The 22365-nt window shown below is 41.7% G+C and overlaps 2 long non-coding RNA genes across 2 annotated transcripts in view; both read left to right on the forward strand.

Moving 5' to 3' along the window:
- Nucleotides 1–4736: 4736 nt before the first annotated feature.
- Nucleotides 4737–5685, forward strand: LOC146759128 (uncharacterized). The gene is made up of 2 exons (XR_014932349.1): nucleotides 4737–4817; nucleotides 5112–5685. It is a non-coding gene; the product is annotated as an uncharacterized LOC146759128 (long non-coding RNA).
- Nucleotides 5686–19519: 13834 nt separating this feature from the next.
- Nucleotides 19520–22365, forward strand: part of LOC107323687 (uncharacterized) — a 135097-nt gene continuing 132251 nt past the window's right edge. The window contains exon 1 of the long non-coding RNA XR_014932350.1: nucleotides 19520–19687. This is a non-coding gene — a long non-coding RNA (uncharacterized LOC107323687). The remainder of the gene's footprint in view (nucleotides 19688–22365) is intronic.

Consider the following 22365-nt stretch of genomic DNA (forward strand, 5'->3'; position numbering starts at 1 on the left):
TGCTGTTGCCTTGCACCCTCAATGCTTTTAAGCCAGGATTGCAATTAGCCAAAGTGGCTCCTGACAACCTTCCAGGCAACCTCCAGGGCTGTGATCCCTTGGGGAGGGGAGGATGGATCACCACTCCTGTTTATGGGGGCTGGCAGAGGGGCTCCTTCCCTACAGGCAGACCCTAAGTGGGGGCTGTTGTGTGCAGGGGGGGTTCAATGTGGCTTTTGGCTCAAAGAGCTTCCTGCTTAGATGCGTTTCTTTGCCACTCTCCCACTCCCACAATTAGATTACAGCAGTGCAGGGACCCTCCCCTGGGTCTGATGTACAGCAGGGATATTTATAGGAAAAGCTTTTTAATAGCCTGAGTTGAAAAATCCGGTTTAAAGCAAGCCCATCCCCAGGTAATTAAATAACCCAGCAATGATTAAGAGTATTGATCGGGCACTCGAGCTTCCTCCCTTTTCTGTATATGAGAAGTGAATCAGAGTGAAACATTCTGGGTGAAATATCCCAAATTCTCCATTCAAAAAATGTTTTCTTTCTTAATTCTTATTGTAGGAATAAAGAAATTATGTAAGAATATAATAAGATCCTTATTATAAGCTTCATTTACAGGAATGCATTAAAGTCACTCCTGAATGGCTTTTCTCTTTATTCCCTTCACAAGCTGATGGGAGAATGAAAACAAAATGTCAATGCAAAAGACTGATTGCAAATGCCAGTTTCCATGCAGCTATTTCCCAAGCTAAATTCCCTGTCAGTGTTACATATTAGAGTCCATATCCTTCGGTAATCAAAATGTTTATTCAGTAATAAATGTTAATTGCCAGAACTGATATTCACTTTTTAATTACATGGGTTCACGTAGAAGGAATGTTACATTTCTACCAGAGTATAACGTGGCCTAAATACTCCATTTTGTATTATTTAGGTTGCATATTTGCATAGGATAACACATCAATGCAAGCCTGTTTTGTCAAGAATCTCCATGCCTGGTCCAGGTACATCTGACATCAGTAAGAGAGTTTTCATACATATTTATGCAAGTTGGATTCAGCCTTCAGCACAGGGATACAGCACAGAGGAATAAATACATTTGGAAAGTGAGCAGCCTAATTTTGGTGCTGGTTGTTGAGAATATAGAGATTACCTATCACTAAAAGATGTGCTCTGTGCTTTGAAGGCTGCAGCTGTTGTTTTATATCACACATTAAAATAAAAAGGGAAGTGTATGAAAGCTGCTGCTTTGCTGCTTTGGGCTCTGGGGCTCTGACAGAGAGGAGCTGCTTGCAGGGATTCTGCCTGGTGTCCTAACAAAGAGATCAGAAAGTGTTTGTGCCGGGTTTTGTGCTCCTTGGTTTTCTTTTGTGTGCAAAAATTGCTTTGATTTTCCATGTGGGAAGGCAGGGTCAGGGGCGCCCTGAACTCCACTGAGAAGGATTGCTCGATCCACGCATCCCTTGCTTGGGCAATCTAATAGGGGCAGCTGCTATTCAATCACAGAAGCTGTTTACCTCAGGAAGATCCTGAAGGTCAAACTACAGTTTCTTGTGCTGCTTTTTTCCTTATTTCTTTCCTTTTTGTGCAATCAGAAAGGAGCAGATCACATCCTTGTGACTGCTGGCAGCATAGATGGGATGTTTCCAAAGGTTTCCCACTTGTCCCGTTGCTGCCCAACACCCCATAGTCTGTATGTATCCCATTAGTCATGCAAAGGAGGAAGATATCTGATATCCAGCACCTGTCCTGAAATAATGAATCATAGAATGGCTTGAGTTGGATCGGACCCTTAAAGACCATCTGGTCCAACTCCCTGCACTGAACAGGGACACCTGCAGCTTCATCAGTGCTCAGAGCCCCATCTCTTTGACCCTGTGTGTCTCCATTAAAGGGGCATCCACCACCTCTCTGAGCAATGCCTCCACCACCCTTGTTTTAAATAGCTTCTTTATATCCAACTTAAACCTCCCCTCTTTATAGTCTGAAGTCATTTCCCCTTGCCCTGTCACAACAGACCCTGCTGAAGAGTCTGTCCCCTTCCTTCTTACATCACCCCTTTAGGAATTGAAAGGTTGCTACGATGAGAGAGTCTTAACAGTGCTTGGCATCTGCTGCTGGTGCTGGGGCACTGTCTGCATTGTTTCCAGCTTATTAGCTGACCATAGGGAAGAACATCACCTCCTTGTGCATTGGCTGTTCTGTTTGCAAGCACTCAATCATATTAGTAAAATGGTTTGGGATTGAGAGCTGTGACAGCTCCTGTCAGCACTGTGGGATTGCTGGATACTGTAGTGTAAGGCTGTGATTTCCCAAGCAGACCCCATTGGATTTTCTACTTCTCAATTCGTTAGCTTAAATTCTTTGCTGTTAAAATCAGCTTTGTTAACAATGTGACTTTCAGCTGGAATTAGAGTTTTAATTGACAGGCGGCCATTTAGTGGTTTGTACTACTTGGTAAACCTCACAATTAGCCATTTGTCCCCTGATGTTTCAGTGATTATAAGAGAAGGGCTGGCTCTCCAACCAACCATCACACGAGTGATTAATGGAGCATCAGCCTTGCTCTTCTATGGAGCCTTGATGGGAATAGGAGAGTATTTATTGTCTTCCTGAAATGAAGTCAGAGGTAAAAGTGCTGCAAGATGTTTTGGCAATTTGCTCTTATCTTGGCTGATGTGTTGAGTTCAGGAGACAAATAAAAAGCAGCTGGAAGTATTTTGGTACACACAATACACTTTGGAAATTGAGCTGTAAGAGGGAGCATCGAGGGTTAGACACTGACGTCTTGATCCTGCTCAGGAGGCAAAAATTCAAGCTGGGATTTCTTGCTGAACCATCTGCAAAATTACCTCTGAGTCATGGCACAATGATCCGTATCTGACCCATGGTGCCACCTAATTTCCATGTGGCCTTTTCAGGGGCTGCAGCCACCCATGGTGGGTCTCGTCCTGATGGAAGTTTGAGAGATTACGGCATAAAATGAGAAGAAAGTAATTCTGTTTTAATGCAAGGTAAGAAAACACATACAGACACACTGAGACTTCACCATGAGGAGCTGATCAGAGGTGATGAGCCTGGCCAGATGCTGGTTTGCATTTGAAGAGCACCCAGAACAACCCAGTGAGCCCAGTAACAATCCTGGCTATTGAACAGCGGGCAACTGGGAACTAAAGTGGAGGTGGAGTCACCATTCCTGGAGTTAGGAATATCTAGAAGTAGTGCTTAGGCACAGTGACAGAGGGCAATATTGGTGGTATATGGGTAGACCACATGATTTTGGAGGTCTTTTCCAACCTTCATGATTCTATGATTCAAAATGAGGAGTCCTCAACAAGCTTCAATGAAGGATGGCGTAGTACAAAGCCTCACACAAGTCATGTGTTGAGAGATGCTGGCCCAGGAGCCTTAATTTCATCCTCTGTGAGCAAATCTATTGAGGGAAAAGGTTCATTTTCACAGTCACTTTCCCAGCTGTAACTGTGCTCTGACTGCTGTGGAAATTTACCTTGCAGGGTTCAATTCACAGCAATTTTTGAAGCTTGTATAATAATTTGCTTCTATTAATACCATTCACTGCCCCACTGCCATTTGTGTGATGGACAAATCTGCAAATCACAGATGGAGAAGTATCAGAATAATATGAAGAGCCCAATTTCAGCCCATTCAAACCCAATTGGAAAGCTGGAAGGAGAGCACTTCCTTAAGTTGTTCAAGACCAAATAAAAGCACTCTTAGCGTTATTGGGGTCCATTTGGGTCCATGCAGGGCCAGACCAGCAGTCCCACAGACAACAACATGAAGCTTGACAGAAAGTCTTTGCACTTCATCATTCTGTATGACTTTGAGTTAAGTTTCAGTGTTTTAAAGACTCAGACTCTTCCTAATTCAATGGAGAAGCTTTGGTTGTCTGCTCCATGGTGAACCGACTCTGTAAGGCTGTATTGATTCACTGGAAAATGCAAACATTTCATGTCATGACTCTGGAAATGCAAATGAGGATAAAGAAAGATTCACTTCTATTCTATTTATACTGTTTTTATCCAGAGAGCCCCAATCCTTTATTTTAACTTCAGCCTTCCCTGTCTGCCAAGATTCAGCTTTCAGTTCTGAGTGGATTTGCTTGTTTTATCCAGGTTTTAATTCCACAAGAAAGCAGCATCATAAAGGAAAACATGACATCCTCTTCTACACCACTGAAATGAAAAGAGATTTACAAAGCCTGTATTGCTTTGTATATACTCCGTATATTTTGTTTTCTAAACTAATCTAAAGGAAATAAAACAGAGTCAGCTGAATTCTCCACTGTTTATTTATTTGTATGAATGTCATTTCCCAAATGTAAGTTTTTCTATCCCCTCTCTTGTTTGGTCTGGCTTAAAATACAATGTGTTCCAACTGAACCATGAAAGCTTAAACAAAAGTGATTAGAGATGGAGCAGAGAACAAAGCTTGCTTCTGAGAAGGTTCAGATCATAAATGATCCCCTGACCTTGAAAACAACCCTGCTCCAGGAGCAGAATTCAGATCTGGATTCTAACTAAGCAGCACCAAGGACGTTTGCATTTTAAAGTGTTTCAAAGTGCTCGTATAAAGTCCTTGATATTTGTTATGGTTTTTCTTTGCATCAGAAAAGCTGCAGTTTCCTCTTCAGCTGAATGATGGCGATTTCAAGCAGCTGGGACGGGTGTTTCTAACCCATCTTCTGTTCCCACCTGCTTTTATCCTTGTTCTTCTTCTTTATTCAGGTTGCCAGGAGAAGCTGTGGATGCCCCAGCCTTGGAGGTGCCCTAAAGCCAAGCTGGATGAGCCCTGGGCAACCTGATCTGGTGGGTGGCAACCAGGCTAGGGCAGGGAGATTGAAACTGGATGACCTTCAAGGTCCCTTTCAACCTAAGCCACCCTATGATTCTTTCTAACTCTCACCAGTTCTCCTCCTCCCACCCAATTTTGCTCAGCTATATTCTGCTCAGGGGTATTTAATCCCCTGCACAGCAACTCCAGCAGCCTATGCTGTGTGATCCTGAGATGTGAGGGATTGCTGGGTGTTAATTAAGCTTTCTTTCCTAGGTCACTGGCGAAATGCTGTCTGTTTTAACTTGGCTTTTTCTTTCTTTACAAAGACAGAAATCAAACATCAGGAAATGAAAAGACGGTGCAAGAAAGATACAATAATCAATCAAATCCTGTCCAAAGCAGGAGTGACTGACTCTAAGGGACACTGAGAAAACAGAAGCAACTTCCTTCCTAGATTAAAGGTGAAGTGAGAGGATCTCGTTAGCATATTTTAATGAGCTGCTGCCCTTTTGGCTGACAGACAGTGACTTCCATGTGTGTGGATCGGCTTGATGGGAAGAGGATTGGCTTCAGCTCCTTTGTACTGCTGGGGGCTCACCCGCTGCAGATGGAACCTTGCTGTGCCCAAAGGTGGGAGCTGTACACTTCTGAAAACGTGCTAATGTAATCACAGCAGGCTTCAGAGCAGGAGGAGCGAGGCAGAAAGATCTGAGTAAGCACAGTCATTGGATTTGGGACTGAATCCCACTTTCCTACAGCTTCGTCTTGCCATCTCCCTGAAAGAACAGCTTGGGAGGTTTAAGAGTGCTGATAGCTTTGTGAAGATGCCTTTGTCAGCCCCTGGTTACACACCTCGGGTGAGACATCCTGAAGGTTGAATAAAACAGTTTTCACTCTTCACACAGTGCTTTCTTCTTACCTGCTCTGAATCTCCTTTCAATAACTTATTGCAGAAGTGCTTGGCTTGGCTTCCTGCTCAATATCCCAGAGAGATATTAAAAAAGTAACCCTGGGAGATAAGGGGTGGAGATTGTGGGAGCTTGAATGGGTCCTACCTGAGACTTTCAGTCCAGTGAAAATAAAAGTTTGCTTGGCACAAAAGCAACACGTCTATCCAGAGATTTATTCTATTCCATCAGTTTAAGATTATGATCATCAAAGGTTTGTTTCAAGACATTACTTCAAGGGGTGAAGTGATTATTATTATTATACTTAGACAATGCTAGGAGCCAAGAGCCCAAGGATTACCTTGCTACCATGATAAATGGCACCTTCTGAATTTCAGCTGTGTAGGGCAGTATGAGGCTGTATCAGATCAGCAGGTACCAGCTGAGGATCTTGTGGTGCTCTGCAGCTTCATCAAAGGATCCAAATTACAAGCTCCTGCTACATACCCTGGTTATGCAGACTGTTCTAGGGAAGCTTGCTTAAAATTAACTTGCTTTCTCTTGTGCCAACAGGATAACTTGCAATGCTTTCAGTTTGTAAACCGTATTTAACATCCATTGAAAGTAGTCCCAGTAGGGACGAGGGCTTCCATCAGCCAATAGAAAAATGTATTCATTGCTGCAGTATTACTCAACGTGGTGAATGAAACAACAGTCTCAACTATTCTTTCTGGTGAAAGTACATGTAAAATGTGGCATGTGTGCTAATAGTTGAACGATGACATGAATATACCAATGCATAAAGCAGAGTGCTTTCAGTTCATTGCTTGCTTCAGCTGTCTTAGAGCTGATGTCTTTATTTGACGTGGCCCTCAGGAAGGATTTCTTTAATTCACTTACAGACCTTGAAGTGTAAAATTGATCTTTTCGGTCTGTTTCTGTAACTTCTCAGCAAACAAATGCTTCTTCCCCAAGGAAAAGCTTTTATATACTTAGATTAATGGTATGTAGAGTTACAGAAACTCTTCAGTCAGCAGTCTAAAGGATAAGACTTGAGATATGACTGTTTCTTGCTTATTAGGTAAGGAATGCATTAATTTCGAGGCAAGCAGGAAGCACTTGGTTGTGATGTTTATCTCAAGTAGTGCCGTATCTGGATGCTGTTAAGTGATTTAGTTATCTTTCTGTCCTCTACTTGCAAACTGAGGTCAAATGCAGTATTAGGGAGCAAATCCCAGTCAATTTGTTATGGGACTATTTTACAAAGGTTATTTGTGGAACTGCTGTTTTTTGGCCTGTTGGAAGAGGAATCATTGCACTGTTTTGTGCATTCTGGAATCTTGGAGCATGTCGTGTTTCTTTCTGAAGAACTTCAGGAGAAACACAGCCCTAAATCCCTGCAAGGGACTCATCAATGTCTGCTCCTTTGGAAGAAAACTGTAAATGCTGAAGACGAGACAGATAATGTAATGTGGTACATTAATTATAGTAATTATGTTTGAGCTGCAGCACGTTTCTAATTATAAAATGCAACTCAAACATGAAGCTTTTATGTCAGGGTACAAATGAAGTTCTCAAAGTCTCAAACACTCCAGTGCTAACAGTGATGCTTCAGGCTTTCATACACATCTGGGCACTCATTTCTCCACTGAAAAGCTTAATCTTATCCATCAGAAACTCCAAATACGGACAAGATGCCCTCGACAACCCTGTACTAAAGCAGGGTCTCATGTGGGCTTGCATGATGGCATAGAAATAAGCATTTGATGGAATAAATCCATACTGCCAGAATATAATGTGTGGGGTTTTTTTGTTTCTGGACTAATTTGATGTGGGTTTCTTATTGCAGGACCAGTGTGAGTGGCATATATAAACAGCAGGAAAACACTAGACAGCAGGATAATTCCACAAGGGAAGAGAAAGAAGGGCAAGTCAACTCATGTATTTTAATTGCACTTCTGAAAGATGCCTCACCATGGCAATGGATAACACGTCAATAATGAAACAACAGAAGTGAACCCTGCATAGCAAGCAACCTTGCCCTTTGCTAATTAACAAATCTGATAGAAAATGCCAAGCACTGTTCAAGGGACTTCGTGTTGCTGTCACCCAGAGATGTCAGCAAGTCAATGCAGAGTTAAACACTGGCTGTGTAGATAAAACTGAACAGGAAGGTTACTTATATGGATGTGATTGCAGCCTTCTGGAGACTGATAAAAACAAGAGTTCTTAGCTACACCAGGAGGATGCTGTTTGACTTTAGTTTGATTTCTTCCTTTAATTCTAGGCAGCTGTTTAAATAATTAAAGGCTGAGTGAACTCAGTTGTGATTTGAATCATACAGGAGAGTGGTTTGCTTTAACTTCTGCATGGAGATCAGGGGTTTGGTGTGGTCCATATCTGTAACACAGCTTTCTTCTGTAGACAGTATTGTTACCTGACAGCTCCAAAGGCCATCAAAGCCCGTCTATAAGCAGCAGGCAACTGCAAATACTTCTGTAAAGGAGCAGATAGAAACAATGATTCTGGTGATGGCTTTCAGTCACTGCAAAGCCAAGCTCTTAAATGTGATCAGACGCTTGGCAGGCGAAATTTGTCTGTAAAATGTGTGAACTGCAAAAACAAGTTACCAGATCCTGATGTCTTAAGTCGTACTCAAAGCTTGACGGCTCTTAATAACCAAGACTTGGTTTCAGATTTTCTGTGAAATCAATCAATGCCAACATCCTGCTAATGCAGGGAAAAGAGGAAAAGATGTACTGGGGGAGGTTACAGTGAATATTCTTCTGTATTCTGCATCTCAGCTACCAAAGAAATACACAGATGATCACATATCTGTTTTGAATACAGTAAGAGCACTCTAGCAATATAGCACTGGAGTTGTGACTGAATAATGCAGATCCATCCACATGGATGCTACTCAGGCCCAGGGTTTGAGATCCCCTTGGCTTCCAAGTTAAGTTGGAGTGCTTCAGTCTGGAGATGTGATTCAAAGTGACTGGGCTGATAGGGAGAATTACAGCAAAATGGATAAGATAGCAAGCGCAGCAGTGAGGTCTCTGAAGGAAAATCTGTGTTAAGCTACTTAAAAATAAATAATAAAAGAAAATCAATAGTGCTTCATGTCTTGACTTGGTATCAGCAGAGAAATTTGTGTAAGCCTTCAAAATTCTTACCGTGTTGGCGTAGGAGTTTAACTTCTGTTCCAAAAAAAAACCCTTCAAATATTTTGGGGATGGAGGGATATTTGTAGCAGCAGTTCTTTGCTCCTATATCATTCTTCCTTGGGAATCAACAAAGGAATGTTCAATGTTCTTCTCAGTTAAAAGCATAACTTACAAACTTTAGGACTTGTGTTCTGCATTTGAGAGCTGGTCACTAAAACCTGAATATTTGGGAGTATTGGCAAATCCCTTAGGTCTTGAGATCCATAGTGGTCCAGTTCATACACCTCTGACAGAGTAGCGGATATCGCATTGGATGGGATTTGTTGTTTGCTGTCATTACTGTTCCTGCTGTAGCAAAGCCCCAAAGAAGGCTGAACAAAGTCCTGGCTGCAAAATTCACTCGTGGTGTGTATAAACTGGGAGCATGTGGGAGACAAAAGGATGGGATGTGGCATTATTGCATTTGCTCCTAGTGGGGAATGAAAGATGTATTATCAAAAACGGTTTTTCTTTGTCTCACATATCTACAATAAAGTGTTGAGGCCGCAGAACCATGAAAAGAAATTCATTTCATGGACTATGCAAGGAGTTATGATGAGATTTCTAGCTAATGGCCTTTGACAGACAGAAGGGGTAATAGAAATGCAACTGTATTCTCAATCAAAGAAGCAACGAAATGAGGTTTTTAAACGATAAACTTTGTCACACTGAAGCTATTTGTTTTGCAGAAGAAGCAGTTTCTGACTGAGCAGGAAAGGGAACTGAGGAGGTCAGGGGAACAAACCTCAAAGAGCAAAGCAATTAGGAGACACCAACCTCAATTTATCATCGCCATTAATATTACCCTCCCCAAAAGCAATCAGTATCTGTACAGAGATGCAGCTGCCTGGCGTCTGGTGTTGCCCCACTGCTAAACTTCTCATTAGCACTGCATGCTTATGCATCACACCCTTGACTACTATCTACAGCAAAACAAACCCATGCACTACCCTGCTCAGTAGGTTGGATGTAAAGTGAGTTGCAGCGCTTGCAGCAGGAATATACCACAGCGGAGTTATTGTCTGGATTGGAAGGTTGAACGTTGGTCAGCAGGAAATAAGAGAAAGTACAGTGTGCTTTTTGCAGGTCACCTCAAGGCTGCCAAGATCAGGTTTTCCTCTAACCAGACAGACTAGCTGCCGCTCAATTGATCTGTGTCTGATACAGGGGAAATAAAAGCCTTGGAAAGCAATACTGAGGAACAGGAAAAGAAAATTATATATATATATATATGTATATAGGCATATTTAAGGTGATAGGGGTAAATGGTGCCTTTGGGGATTCGTTTTCAAGAGAAATGCTAAAATTGCTGACACGAAATGCATGACCTTTCCCTGCCTCAGCAACAAAAGAGATTAACAATAACCATCAGATTACCAGGTAGAATTAAGAAGGAAAAATAGAAAGGTGCTAAATAGGCAACAACCACAAGGGACCCAATTTTGTGCTTCTGTGAAGTGAGAAATAATTTCATAATGGTTTTCAAGTGAATGCTGACTTAGAGACCAATATTCTGCAAAGCTATGAGTGGACTGGACCTGTATTATTCAGAGAGCTGGACCTGTATTATTCTCTTTGCAGAGAGCTCAGCAATGCAACAACTGTGTTCTGGGTGATGCAGACCTGATAAATCTTCGGAATGAGTATAAGATTTACAGGAAGGAAAAATAAACCCTTTGAACCACAAAAGCCCGTTGCTAAATATAGCTCTGGTTGCAAAAGGATAATTTGATTTGCAGAGATGTACTGAGGTGGGGAACTGCAAACTGAATATAAAGTAACATCAACAAGGTACGAATCAGCAGCATGCATACAGAATGGCAGAACAGGAGGAGGAAGGCAGGCACTAGAGAGCTGCAAGCTTCCAAGAAACAGAATTAGAGAGAGCTTTTAGCTTGAAGTCTGACTATTTGTTTCATCAAGATGGCAGCAGCCATGGGAGGCAGTGGAATTTCACAGATTTTCATCTGTAGAGAATGTCTCTCACTTCTTCCTTACCCCAAGGTATCACCATTTTTCACTGCCTGAGTGTTTAAAGGAACACCATATGTCCCAGTGGAGCTGTACTTAATTCACGCCTGTTGAAGTGGTATGCTTATGTGACCCAAGGGCTGGATCCAGAGCCCATAGATTTCAGCAGTGATGCTATGCTAACTGAAGGAGCTTTGTATGTCCTATATCATAAAATCATGGAATATCCCAAGCTGGAAGGGACCAATAAGGATCAGTGAGTCCAACTCCTGGCTCCACACCAGAAGACTGGTCTGATTTAGCTTCCAAGGAGAACTAATTACAACTAATATGAAAAAGTCAAGCTTTACTTTGTGACCACATTTTATTAACAGCTTCTACAGACTTTAGTTAAATGTGAGATTGGCATCAACACCACAAAGCTGGATTGATGCTCCTGCACTACTAACAACTGCTCACTGATTTCAGAGTATTAACAGCAGAACAAACAACAGACACGGCCTTTAGAAAAATGTGAATTTTAAATTATTATTATTATTATTAAACCAACCATAGTGGTACTTTTTCCATATAGCCAACGTTGAGGTCTTCAAAAATGCATATCCTTCTTTTTTTTTGCCAAATCACTGCAGCATTTAGTGATGCTGGTCCTGAATGCTCTGTTTATTCAATGTTTTGAAGCTACTATAGCAAACTAAGAGTAATGAGTGCTCTTTAGAGATGCCATGGATTGCTGTAGGGAAAACCAGGGGCCCAGATGGGAATAAATCTCGCTTTATTGTCTTTGTAGCAGAATATATCTTTTAAAAGTACAGAGAAGAAGACAACTAAAAATTGGCCAGGAAAAGATAGCATCAGTTGAGAATAACAAATATGAAAACATGTATTAAAGTGACCAACGTAATGCATTGAGCTGGATATTTTAAAAGGATCACAACTTCATATTGTACCACTTTAGGACAGAAGAACTTTTTTCTTCTGCTCTATAGTGGAATCCATCTTAAAGACTTTTGGAGTTCTGTCAATTTGGAAGATTTAATGCTAGGAATCTTTTCTTTTTCCAACTGAATTTTGGTGTATGGGTATTAAACTTGTAACAGTGCTAATGTGTCAGATATCTGCCAAATAATCTCTCCCGGATCTGGAAACATAATTGCTGCTGAGACAAAAATGATTGAAAACCACTTGAACCATTCAAAGCCCGACTGAGGCACAGACGGGTATTCTGGTTCTTTATTCTCACAATGACTGCATATCCATTGAAATCAGATAAAACAGCCAGCATTACTCAACTCTTCAAAGATTGAATGGCATTTACGCTGCACTTGGATTGTTCTTAAGAAATGACTAGAATTTCAAGCCCTCAGCTGTTTTACTGCAAACTGATACTGTCCCGACTCATGCAAGCTTAATGAAACCCAGTGTCCTTTTAACCAGAAAAGAAAGTGAGAAGAATCAGGTGTCCTCATTCTGTAAAGAAGTAGAGCTGATATTCCAGAGGCTTTGCAAGGACTGTGTTTTTCACAGATTCAGTTCCCCAGATAATGGAGCATACCTCTATCTACTGTTCAAACAGCCTTAAAGAAAAGGCACATGTAAAGGTTGGTTGTGACCCAGATTTTTCTTTGATAGCCCTTCACTTAGGATAAAGCCATTGGCCCTGTTAGCGTTATTAATGCCAGCACAAGAGATGCAAGAAATGACTGATTACTGACTTTTCTCCTCATCCTTACAGGCGGTTTCCTCACTGCTCACAGCAGTAACTCCCGTGTCCTCACATCTGCCTTGAACACTCCTATGCTCCAAGTGAAGAAATTGGCCACTGAGGGTCTGATGCTCAGGTTAGGGAAGCACAGATTAGTTCTGCTGAGCTGTACTGATTTGTGATACGTGCTGCTGTTGGAAATCCAGCAGCACTGAGATTTATACCAGTTTGGGTTCTATTGCTTTTTTGGCTTCTTTTCAGAATTAGGCTCTGAGATGGATTTGTACGAATGATTTTTCTAAATGATCCTTACAGTACAACCTAAATCACTGTAGCATCTTTAGCTGGTGGATGTCGCAGATGCTATCATCCCCTTTACTGCACATTGCTTATCTCATCACGTGCAATTGGATGCTTATATAGCACACGACTGACTCAGTTAGTGAGGTCCTGATCTGACTGGGAGGTCCTATAGCTGTGTGACGGATGATGAGGATAAAAGGCATGGAAATACAGAGCAGAGATCTTGAGTAATGTGATTTTAGATTGTGTTAGGTGGCGTAAAGATGATTTTGTTACACCTAACCAAAAAGGATAACCAAAATAGGAACAAATCATATAAAAATTACATAAAGGCCATTTTAAAGCACATCTATGGATAAGTCTCTAGTGCATAGCAGTGCCAGAAAAACAGACTTTCTTATTAGAGCCATAAAACTTCACCCATCTAAACTTAATTGCTTATCTGAAACAGCTGAAATTCAGCCTTAAGACAAATTATTTCCCAGTGTAATACATTTACTGCAACATTTAGTTATAAAGGACTGGGTGCTACCTATCCCTAACTGTGCCCAAATGCATTTATTTTCTTGCTCCCTTCTCTACCTTTCATTCTGGCTATAATTGAAGATATAATTTGAAGAGTATCATTAAATGGAACCAGTGCAGCTGATGATATTATTGCTGTTATAGGTAAAACTTCTAGCAGAAATAAACATTTTGAAGAGCCCTTCATTTGTATGCCTGGTGTTGGTTCTAAAAATATGAGAAAATGAAGTGATAATTTATCCAAATCCTGTTGATCCTGGAATATCTAAGAGGTTTCTTAACAACAGAAATAAAACAGATTGAAATGCGTTCTACCACCTAAGTTTGATGGGTTTGTTCACCTCTGGGATAAATCAGCAAAGGACTTGTACAATTTGGGGCCATTTTACATGATCCAGATCAGGTTTACATGTGGAATATTGACGCTCATGAATGCATTCCCCACAGTTCTCTATGCAGAGGGAAACCTATTTCTTATGGCATTAGTCTGCCCTTGGTCAAGTCACCCACCCAAAGGAGAATCTCTGCTCCAGAAACCCTCCTTCTCACACCTTGATGTTCACAAAGCTGTTTATTACACTTCTTTTTCTCACACGCTTGCATATTTTTGCTTAAATATGCTTTCATGGCAGCTTCAGGCCTGCAGCCAGCAGCCGCCCCAGATCCTCCTCACAAAGGCCTCTGTTGTCAACACCTCACCATACAAACCTCATTAATTAGTTAATTAGTAGAGAAGTGGCAGATCTGAAAGCTTTACTGTGAGTATAGGAGTAATAATTTTGTCAGGCATTGTGGTGAAGGGTGAAGGTGCAACAAGATGGCTGCATCCCATAGAGTCAGGCCCTGGCACAAGTCCTCAGAGCAGGACAAGTGTGTGAGATAACCACAAGCCACGCTGTTAATTATCACTCAGACCCTCTGTACCCACTCTTGGAATCCAGTCCTTTTGTTTTCTGTAATAATACAGCTTCTCTCTGGGTATAATGCCAGGCAAGGTAGCAGCTAACGAGCAGCTCCCTTCACCAAACCACTAGGCCTGGTGTTGTCCACCCTGACAAAGTTGTTTTATTTATCATCAATAAGACACTCCTTAACTTCTGTATGGAAAACTGGTAATCACAGCCTGAACCTCTGATTAATCAGCTGATTAAGTGTTGGGTCAGCTGTGGGAGCACAGGTGAGAGTAATTTAGCTGTGCTCCTGGAAGGGTTGGAGCTTGACTCCACCTCCTTTAGACCCCCATTTAAGGGCTGACCACCACTAAAAGCAGCATCACTTGGAGATCACCCGCCTGGTGGAGATTGCCTCAGTATTTCCCAATGATGGCATCCATATTGGTGAGTTTTTTCTTATAAATAACCTTTGGAATATCTGTTATCATCTTTGGTATCATCTTTGTATCATTCTACTTTATACTGTCTTTGTTACCATCTTTGTGTCATTCCACCTTACAACTTAGCATGCATTCTTTAAACCTCTTATAAAATACACTGTGCCTTTAATAAATCAGATTTAAAAAAAAAAGAAGGAAAAAACAACATTGCGTTTCAGGTTCAGGTTGGTGATTTGTTCCAAGATGGCTGCAGCAAGATGAGCCACCTCAGGCAGAAAGCCAACTGGTCCCCCTCAATTGCTTTCATTTTGCAAAGTGGGCTTGTAATTTGGAAGTAAAGCTATATAAAACTATCAGCTTACCTGTTTTGAGTGTTTTATAAACTGAAGTGCTAAGGGTCAGAGCCTCAGCTGCTGTAATTAACTCACCTGCACTGAGATCCAGTGATTACACCCACCTGGAAGTAATAAAGAGCAATTTAAAGCAAATAAAAGGGTAGAGACTCTTATTTGTTTGGCCTGTTTGCTGACTTCTTTAAATCATTTTTAGGACTGTTTTGGTTGTTTGGTTTTTTCTTTTTCCTTGAGTATTATACTTTGTGAGAGGTGGATAGGGAAGCCTTTAAGGTGGGTGGCAGCACCTATCCTTCCTGCTTTGGGGGTAACTACTTTCATTATGTTACTAGAGATAGGAAAATAAGCTATTCTCTGCTTCAGGACTGAAGCGAAGTGGTGTTGCTATCCCTGGGTGTTATCAAGGAGGACTGATGTAGTTTAGTGACGATGGTGCTGATGGGTTGGGTTTGATGACCTTAATTGCCTTTTTTAACCTTAACAGTTCTATAGTTCCACCTTGTATGGTGCATCCAACCTTACTGAGTTTGTTTGTTCCCTGGTATCTTTGGAGTACTTAATGCCTGCAGGTGCTGCTGGAAAAAAATGCTGATCTACAAGTGGACCAGGCATGAAATGGAGAAAAGCACTGAAGTGCTTTTTCAGCCTTCCTCCAGACTGTCTGCAGTCAGACTGTGTTTGCTCTCTCTTTGGTTCTTTGTGAACTGCAGCTCAGTGATGTTCTTAAGGACACCGTGGTGTAAAGGCATAATTTCTCTCCTTGTCTGCCGAGTTTATTTATTCTTACTGCTACAGCTAAACCCTGAAGGTGCTTTTAGATGTGAACTTGTTGGGAGCATTCTGATCCTGGAGGGATATGTATCGCTTGTCTAAAAAAGTGCTGAAATAATTCTGCAGGAGGTGCAGAACAGCACTGAGCAGGTGTCTGGCTCGAGGGGTACTCAGAGAGAGGCAATGATGCAGGCACACTGAGCTGTGCTTTGGTGTTTTAATTAGGTACAGGAAGGAAGATGAGTAAAAAAGCCATTGTTATTCTATTCAGAGCTCAGTTTTGCTAACGCAGCACTGCCTACACTTCTGACTCACTGGTCTCTGCTGTGCAGAGGACTTCCTTCCCAACAGAGTTGCTTGACTCAAAGTCCAAGAGGAGCATTTCTAGGGCTGCTCAACAGGCAGCTGCCATCTCATCTTCCTCACCTCTTGCTTTCCTTTAGATTGCTTGTCATTAGATTTCACGAGGCAGGCAGAGCGAGGAAGGGAGGTTGTCAACCTGTACAGACTTCTTGCGTTAATCCCTTCAGGTTCTGAAAGGCATTTGAAATGGGAATGTTAAAATTAGAAGGTCCTAGGTCATGTAATGTGTGTAAGTCAGCCAAACTGGCAGTGTTTTTTGTTCCATGCCCTACTTGGTTCAGCAAGAGGTATTTTTACAACATTGCAAAGGTGTCTATCTGGCATCCTGAGCTGGCTGCTTGCCTGCATGGCTGTTGGGAGCCTGTCAGAAGAGTTACTCCATTGCAAAAGGGTGAAGCTGTGAAAGGGAGCAGCTGTGCCTCTGCAAGTGTGCAGTATCTGTGGCTTCAGACTCCTTTTGTATGGAGGACAATTTCAATGTCTAGCAGGCTGGTGTTGTGATCTTCTTTCTTAGGAAGAAGACTCAGTACCTGGCACTTCTTACAGTGTCAGTCTCCTGTGATTTCAAAATGCTTTCCTGAATCTAGGAGCTAAGCCATAACTGGTATTGCTTTGTATGCCAGTAGATCACTTGGTATCAGCTGAATGTGATTGACAGCTCCAGTGCTTTTGCTGGCTAGTTCAGATAGTATTTGGGAAAAAAATGGGAAGATACCTTCAAGCAGTGGCCAAAGGTTTAAAGATGGGAGTAATAGGAAGATTGAGGTGATGTAGGAAAGGAAATATTTCCTTCTATTTTTTTTTTGTGGCAGGAATTCTTATTTGTGCATTGTTAGTAGTAGATCAGAAGCTTGCTCAGACTCTAATGTGGAAATAGTTTAAATCTTATCACTAGTTGTACATCCAGGGCTGGTTCTTCACACAGCTGCCTTAGAGAATGGAAGTCACTCTACCAGGCTGCAGCAATTTAAATTTCATCAGAATCCATCATGTTACCACAGCATGGTAAGGGTTAGCTGAACTGAATGTCATGTGTACAATTACAGCATGGACTACTCTATTCTCTATTAGGGCTGGGCAAGGCTTCATTAGGTTGGTTATTGGAATGATTTGAAATTCACTCTTTGCTCCAGGGAGTTACAGAACTGATTATGATACGGCAATAATATCTTCTTGCTAGTAGGGTTCAATGAATGCTTGTGATGCCTCTTGTATAGAAGGTAAGAATAGATGTCTTCTGAAATGGGAAAGCCAGTGAAAGACAATGTGGCTATGACAGGGAAGGGGAGGGTCTCCCTTAATGAGCTCCCATCCTTTGGTGTAGTTCCTTTGTTCTGAAGGACTTTTGGCTCAGCGCAATGCAGAATAACAGCAGTTATGTCTCCTAAGGGCACACCTTCCTGCTCACTGATAGCCATTTTAGAGGCTGTTCTGCAGAACCACCGTCACTGTGTCCACCCCTGGCTATACACGGTGTACTTTGTGAGAAAAGATTGGTCTGAAACTGCAGTAAGAAAAGAATTTGGCTGGTTACTTCTTGTGCTTATTACTCAGAAAGCAAAATTCAATTTCATATATATGTTTTGTTTCCCTTTGGCACTGTGTTTTGGGTGGCTAAATGACAACCTTTAGAGTAATTTTCTTGCTAGCACACAGGAGGTTTTTTCTCTATCAAAGTTACATTGAATTTGGTAGCAAATATGTCTTTGTGTTGGCAGAGAAGTTTTAGTTGTGTGTATGCAGCGTGGAACAGGGAGTTGTGAAACCTGGCTGATTTGGTCTCAATACCATCAAGAATCTGGGTGAGAATGTGTGACTGCTGGTGTAAAAGGAGATGAAATAACTTGAGGGATTTAATTCCAAGTCAGATTATCAATAGTATGGGGTGTTCTGAAATGATAAAAGCATCCAGAAATCACCTGTAAGAAAGTTTGAGGTAGGTAAGATTGCATAGGATTGGGAAGGTGACCACAATGCCATCTTTGTCTTTAATGTATCTAATGCAGAGAGCTAAGAATTTCTAGTTTTCAAGATGCTGGAATGGATTGGATACAGAAATGACTATTGTAGTATCCCCCCAGTTTATTTTCCTTGGGAGATAGACAACTCTTTCTGTTGGAGCTGGGAGTGTTGTATTGACATGGAAATGTAATTCTTGCTCGGTACTGTGTATTCAGTCACTGATAAGGATGAGTCTTGAATCAAGCCAGAATTATTGCTATTGATTATGCATATTTTGAGTACTTATTTCTAGCAGTCTTAATAAGCACAGGTATATAACAGCTGCTCCCAGCTAATAAATCTCCATGGGGAAAACATTCAGTTGGTGTGAAATAAGCACTGAGGAGGGGATGGGTCTTGTCTGAATAGTTTATATTCAATGAACCTGCTCCTGTGTGGCCCTCAAAAATGGGATGTATCTATGTAATATCATCAATGTCATCTCAGCCTTTTCCTCTGCTCCTGTAGGTGAGCTGAAATTAAATACTAAGTAATGCTAACAATAGACTGCAGCTGTCTCACTGTGAGTTGCTACACTGGCCAACTAATATTGTATGAGATACAAAAGTGTCTGTCCTTTGCCCCTTCTCTGTGTCACCAATGAGCCCTTGGCATGGTATTTCAGATAGGAGCATATTACTTGTCATTCTACTTGTTCATCCCCAGGTGCAGGAGGTTAATTTGGGTAGCCAAGAGATTAAACACAGACTCTTGGACATGTTTGAAGGACTGTGTTGGCAATGGAAATACCCTGGCTGCTGCCAGCACTGTTTCTTGCTATTCTTTTCTCTTTATTCCCAGTATGCAGAGCATGAAACTCAGTAGGTGTGAAAGGCTGTTATGGGGGTCATGTTCATGGGAAGCTTAGTGCCTACAACCCTTGTGACACAGCATCTCCCCCAGCATAATGGCTTTTTGGCCATATGCTTGTACTTGGCTATGGTACAAGTGGCTGAAAGGCAGCCACAGAGAGGAGCTAACAAGCCTATAAGGATGCATGGGGAGGAGGATGGGGGGAACTAACAGCCATCCAAGAAATTACTTCTGGTGTACCTTATTTTTCTCCCTATAAAGTGTCAATCTTCAAGCTTTGGGTTTGGGGGGCATTAACTCTTTGGTATGAAAATCCTGAGGTCAGTGGTAATTCAGAGCCAAGGCAGTTTGATGGCTGTTAAGTTCTAGTTGCTTTATGCTGTATCTATAAAATTGAGTCTGTAATTTGCTGCTCCTCCTCCCCCCCGTAATCCTTTGACCTGTTCAGCCTCTCCTTTCTCGGGGAGAGCAATTGTTTCTATGGATGGTAGGGTCGTTCCTCAGCAGTTCAATGTGAGAATACCCACATTGTTATGTTAATTGATCTTCAGGTCTCCCCAGTGAAGTGGAGGGCAGACACCCGGCAGTCCTCAGGTTGCAGCAGGAGCATCTGAAGGCTTAGACACCGAAATACCCTCGTGTAGGAGAACTTGGAGCAGTGCAACCAGGAGGTAAGTTTTACATGCTAAGGTTAGAAACAACCTTTGGGTAAAAAAGGAATTGGAAAGAGAAGCTGTGTTAGACTGGACTGTCGCTATTACATAATGTATTGCAGCAGCATGACTCTACAGTTCTCTTAGAGCGCTCTGCTGGTTACTACATTTTATTACCCTGTGAATGCCAGGATTTGGAGCTAGGGGTTTTTATCGATTGCTGTTGCAGCAAGCTGATGTTCAGCCAGTTGAAAATGGTTTCAAAGAAAGCTTATATTGCTGTTTTGTAGATAATTTGCATTTAAGTTCTATATGGATTTTTTTTTTTTTTGGAGCTCTAAATCTGATCCCAGCCTGGTGTGCTCTGTGATGGGTTCGAATGTAGCAAGAGACCTTTGCCTTAAGTTGATTGGTGTCCAGGGACGTGCATAAATGAAGCCAAGGTCTTTTTACATTGGAAGGTAAAGGAATCTGGCATGACACCCTGCACAAACTGCAGGAGAGGGTGGATAAAATGTTGACGTGGCGATTTCAAATTGAGCTTGAGTTAGAACACTGCACAAATAGAATCCAATCCATGGAGTGTGGCGTTTGTAGCAGCTTGGGGAAGTGCAGGACCTGAATCTTAAGTTTTAAGTGAGTCAAAGCTACCACTGCGATCATGAAGGGTATGAAACAGAAAGGGGTTGTTTGCTTTATATCCTCTGCATACCCAATAGAGTTCAGAATGTCAGTAAATTAGTGCTATTGAACATTTCTTTTGTGGTCATTAGTAACTTGAAAAGCTCCACACCATCACATGCTGCCAATTTGAGACCATGCCAGGCTTTCCAGGTAGTAGACTGAAATCCAAGTGGTTTTTTTGTTACCCACGTTTGCAGATGACATAAACAATAGTTAATGTTGGAAGTGACATTACAAGTCTCACAGAATGGGAGAGGTTCCTGGATTTGCAGATAGTTTCCTCCAATTCTCAGTCTCTCTCATTTGTTTTTATGAGGCATGAAGGCAAGTGTGAAGTGAGAAGAATGGAGGTTTTCTCTAGGAAAGCATTTCTGTTTGCAGATGGAGATTATTTACACGTTGCCTGTTTTGATTCAGCACGTTGTGGTGCTGCATATGAAATGCAGAGTTCACAGCTACTTATGGGTCTGAATTCATTATTGACAGCAACAGGGCCTCAAAAGATGCTTGAATTTACCTTAATCTGAAGCATATTAACACTAGGGAAGGTGAGCCTGTACTCACTTATGAAGTGGCTTTTTCCTCACTTAGGCAGGAAATAGGACGAGACAATGTGGAAAAAGCTGGTGTGAGTCCTGTTTCCTGTGATATTCTCCCTGCTAATATCAGTAAAATCTGCATCTTAATTCAGTGATGACTTTCAGCTCTGCTTGACCTGCTGCTTTGGAGGAGGCTGTGGTGTCACTGGTGTTCCTTTCCTTTGGCATTGCTGTGTGTACAGTAGGACTAAAGATACTGCTATGCTGTTTCTTGAAGCCTACAATTAACTGCTATATGAGTGGTAAAAACGGACAATTCATATAATTATGTAGGAGTATTGCCTAATTAAATGATTATACCTCTCCTAAAGATGGAGCATTTGCATAAACATAAAAGGAAAGCTGCACTGAATATCCAAGTCTGAGCTCAAACAGCTGTAGGCTGCTTGCACACCTGTATTTTCTAAAGCCAATTTTTGGTATTTAAAATGTGGGATAAAGAAGGGAGAAGTGGGAATGTGTGTTTCTACCCCAGAGGCAGAAATGCTTATCTCCACTCCAGCAGGATTGGTGCCAAAACAGCTCGGCTGATCTACGTTTTATCTGCAATGCATCAATAGTTTGTGCAGCCCTTTTCTGGCATTACTCTCATTGCGTGTGCGTCGATGCAACCTCACCAGCCCACCTCAGTGAGATGCTGCAGTCATCTGTAACTCTTGGATTGCTGTGCATTAGCCAAATGATGCTTTCCTGAGTTGAAACTGCTGCGTAACTAAAATTGCAGGAAGACTTTTCTTGTTGGGGTTGTCTGAAAAAATGCTATAGCTTTGAGAAAACACCCCAGGAACATTAAAGTGGGACATACAAAGAAGGAAACCCTCAAGGTTTTGATGGGTCTTTATTTGCTCTGTAAGACCAGCAGCACGCTTTACATAATTCATAAGGATAAATGCAAACCTTTGGTTTCTTGCTTGTGTGCACACCAAATGTGCTGCATTTTGAATGCATTGCACCTGCATTTTGTGCAAGGTCTATTTGTGCTGCTGTTGACAGATGGGATGCAACACAAACTCTTGGACCAAGATTTATTGCATCCTTTTGCTGTTCAATGGAAGCCTTGAGCCAGAGTAGGAAAATAGTCAGTTGGGAGCCCCAGTCTGACCAATACACCTCTTCTGCCTTTTGTGGAACTCAGCATCCTTTCAGAATACACATTTACCATAAAGGCAGTTTCATGTGAAATAAATGATCAGAAATCCCTACCTTGGGCTGCAGTGGTAGGGAAGACTAATATCAAAGAGAGGATCTAACCGATATTGTTGCCCATGGGCAAAGGCAGAGCAATTTGCAGGTAGATGGATCTGTTATAAATTATGCTTGTTTAATATAACAAGTGTTGAAAGCACAGAATGTAAATGCTGTATTTAATATCTTGTGTGAATTGGAAACGGATATTATCTGTACCTAATAAGG

This window comes from Coturnix japonica, chromosome 10, assembly GCF_054131305.1.
Source record: "Coturnix japonica strain WE chromosome 10, WE-NBRP24, whole genome shotgun sequence".
Lineage (NCBI taxonomy): Eukaryota > Metazoa > Chordata > Aves > Galliformes > Phasianidae > Coturnix > Coturnix japonica.